Source organism: Sinocyclocheilus grahami, unplaced genomic scaffold, assembly GCF_001515645.1.
Source record: "Sinocyclocheilus grahami isolate Dianchi unplaced genomic scaffold, SAMN03320097.WGS_v1.1 scaffold1398.1, whole genome shotgun sequence".
Lineage (NCBI taxonomy): Eukaryota > Metazoa > Chordata > Actinopteri > Cypriniformes > Cyprinidae > Sinocyclocheilus > Sinocyclocheilus grahami.
In genome coordinates this window covers 380,882-384,851 of record NW_015506577.1, presented here as the reverse complement: position 1 = coordinate 384,851, position 3,970 = coordinate 380,882, and positions in this window count along the sequence as shown.

The window sequence follows — 3,970 nt, the reverse complement described above, 5'->3', positions numbered from 1 at the left end:
AACATAAAACATAAATCATTCATAGCGTTCTAGAGACTTTTATGCATGATGGTTTTGATTTAAAAGCATCAAATTCACAGGAATATCCCAGATTAAATGTGCATTAAACAGCATAGCAATTTTCACTCTGAAATATCACAATGAGTTAGAAAGAAACTGCAAGTAACGCATTGCATTAAACGGTTTGGGCCTGATTTCCTGTCAAATTAACTCTTATTTACATCTTTGACTTACTTCCAGTGGAAGTGTATTCCTGCAATCTCCCATCAAACGAGCCAAAAGCGTTTCGTTCAATTGTACATTGTTTATTCTCATGTACTCATTTTACAAACATTAAAACATTTCGATTTGTACAAAATATAAACTATGCAAGAGAAAAACAATATTACAGAGTGTCCACCTCATGCCAGTGAACGACTAACAGTTTGATTGATAACTAAAGTGGGCAAATACAGAGGAAAATCCAGCTGAAACTGGAATGAACCACCAAGTGACGAAACCCAAAGCCAATGAAAGAGCCCGTTTAGTTTAGAACGGCTCGGAACGGTTTGCGCAATCCGGCCGTTCAGCTAAAACCGTTCAATGTCAGATGTGCGTTTGGAACATCTTACAGGCTCAGCAATGCAATGCAACAAAAAAACCGGGAATGGGATGTTGGGATGTTGGGATGTGGGAACGCAAGCCGTTTGGAATGTCATCATCCATCCGTTCGCGCTTCTACTTCAGGGCTAAAGCGTTCTCCCGAGCGTTCCGGTGAAACGACCGGACCTTGTAGACGCTTGTGCGGGAGTGATGGCGAAGCTACAGGTGGAGATGCTGAACGCTCAACACCAGCGCTGCAGGAGGCCGGTTGCCATGGCGACGGGAACGAGCACGTGGAGCACGCTGGCCTGCGTCAGGACGCCGGCTCCCGCCGGAGCGGTGGTGGCGTTCACCGGTGCGGCGTTCGCGTTGGTCGCCAGGGTGTCGTTCCCGTTCACCGTCTGGTTCCCCGCCAGCGCGGTGGAGTTGCTCGGGGAGATCGTGCTCTGGGATAAAACCTGAGGAGGGGAAAAGCGCGATTATCACACGAGTCTATGCAAACGAAAGGAGGAGGAGGAAAGCTGCGCGATTGTTATGCAGAACCTCCAGACAGCATTTGCATCCTCATATCTCTCAGCGGGATGCTTGGCCCACATATGCATGTTACTTTTAATGCATCAACGCAATTGAGCCTCTTAAAATACGTGCACGGGTGCGTTTGCATGAAAACCGCTTAAAATATAGGAATATAGAGCAATATGAACGAGATTTGGAATATAATAATCCCAGCTAACAGAGAACGCTCTCAGAACCAGTGTTACTTTAACATCACTGACATACCATTATGGTTTTATTTTTGTTTTGAATTCGTTTTTATATTTTTCATTTTAGTTAGTTTTAGTAATCTAGTTATAAATTCTACAGGCGTATATGTGTATTCATTTTTATTTCAGTTTCAGTTAGGCTACTTCAAGTTTTGTGTTTTTTTTGTTTTTTTTTCAAATGTAAATTTACGTCTTTTTAAATAGGCCTATTTTATTTCATTTTATGTAACGTTTACTGTATTTTAAAGTAACAGTTTAAAAAATGAAAAGGTTTTTAAAAAGTAACATTTTCATAATTAATTGAGCAAAAACGTCTTAGAAATAATTAGAAACAGATTAAAGATCAACTCTTCAAAATTACGCATGCATGCGTACTGCGTAATTCTATGAAAGTGTTCATGCATCCGGGCGCATGTGAATGCATATATCTGAAGGCTGAGCATGACCTCTCCCGGTCCGAGACGACAGCGAGAGCGCAGGATCGGGTTTCTCACAGAAGCAGACACTGATACACTTTAAATCATTCATCCTCCAAAACCACAAGCACGTTAACCAAACGCTTCTTTCTCCGAATCTGAGACGCGGCGAGGAGTTTGTGCCGTTGCATTTAGCCTTTTACTTTTTATTAAAATGATGCTTTGGTAATATTGTAGTTTGTGTGAAATGATGCCAAAATAGGCTAAAGCTCGTTGAGATTTAAAATGCGATCATTGATCATAATTTTACATAAAAATAATAATAATAGCCTATAGACTTCTATTCAGTTACATAAAATTATAATCCAAATACACTTTAATTTCATTTTAAAGCAGGCGTATTTGTTTATATTCATTCTCCTGTATCCTAGTTTGGACTCGCGTTAAAACACTCGCATAAAAATGAGTTCAAGAGTCTAAAACATAACTTCAAGAGGAAATATGCGCATAATAATCAACATATGAACTCATACCTGAGTGATTAAGCAGAGAGCGCAGAAAATGACTCCGGCGGGGGTCAGCTGAGCCATCCTGGTGATGAAGAAGAGGATGATGATGATGATGAAGAGTGAGGCTGATGGAGGCACGCAGGTGGGCTGAACTAAAAGGAGACGCCGGCTGCTGCTGGAGCTTTTATACCGGGACTGATGAGCTTTTACGTCACATACGCCCCCCCAATAATGTGCCAATAATGTCGTTGCCACTCTAGAACTAAATGTAAACACAAAGTAAATGTTTCTGAAAGATTTGAGGAACATTTTCAGTCAGCATATGATGCCTAGGTGATAATACTGCGGGGTTTTGGACCTCATTTGTAAGTCACTTTGGATAAAATCGTCTGCTAAATGAATAAATGTAAACCTAGGCTATGTAAAACTATAGAAACTATATGTATATGGACATGTACTGGGGTAATACTAAATCTAAATGTAAACTAAATGTTTCTAAAACATTTGAGGAGCATTTCATCCGATTTTTGATGTCTAGATGGGTTTTTGGACATGTACCATGGTAATAGCACAGTATTCTTTGACGTAAATACCATGGTACATGAACAGTTTTGGGGGTTTTCCCATTTTCCCCCATTTTTTGACTAAGCTCTCCTGTTCCCATGTTGAGAAAAGTAAACACTTGCACAAAAACAGATTTAGTATTCCTCAAAATGAATAAAAACTGAAATGCAAACTTAGAATATGATGCAAACCTGCACTAATTAAATATGTTAATAATCAAATGTACATTTCCTTCAGCCTGAGGCTTATTCATTTCACTTTTGGTGTGAAAGGGCTTTTACATAAGCCAAAAATATAACTTTTTATATATATTAAAGCATATAAGCAAGCCCAGCCCAGCCCAGATGAGAAAAAGTAATGCAAAAGTACATTTACATAAATTTACATTTATTCATTTGGCAGATGCTTTTATCCAAAGCGACTTAGGAATACAACAATACAATACAGCATTTAGGGGCTCTGCTTTGAAAGACCAGCACTAAAGTAAGATGGGTTATCTGATCCTGGATAGCAAAACATGAGATTTCCAAATCCAGATCACTCTGATCCAGATTAAACTTTTTGAACAACTGGCCCCAGTCGATGTGATGTGGATGCCTCTCCTCCCCAAGACGCACCCTGAAGGACCCACCTGTGAGGTAAGACTCAAACCAGTGCTTGCTGTGAGTTCCTGGGTGAGTACCGTAACACATTACTTTCCATAAAAAGTAACTAAGTAATGCAATTAGTTACTTTTTTAGGGAGTAACTCATTATTGTAATGCATTACTTTTAAAAGTAACTTTCCCCAAACACTGCCTACATGAACATGGTAATCAAAATTTAAAGTACATACAGTCACAAATGAAGCTTTATGTCCCTCTAGTGGCCAGAAGAAGCACTGCAATCCAAAAGTTGATCTTATTATTATGTTTAACAGGAACACGCATGCAAACTCGTTGACAAAATACAAACGCAGTGCACTTGTGTTTTTGATGCAGGAAATGTTTGTTGTTTTTCAGAGCATCAGTGGGTGCTGACTGTCCATGGAAAGAAAGGCTCTTCACAGATGCTGTCCGGAGCTCAGAGGTTTGGTTTCTGCTGCTCCACCAGATGAGGAGAGAGAGAGAGAGAGAGAGAGAGAGCGAGAGAGAGAT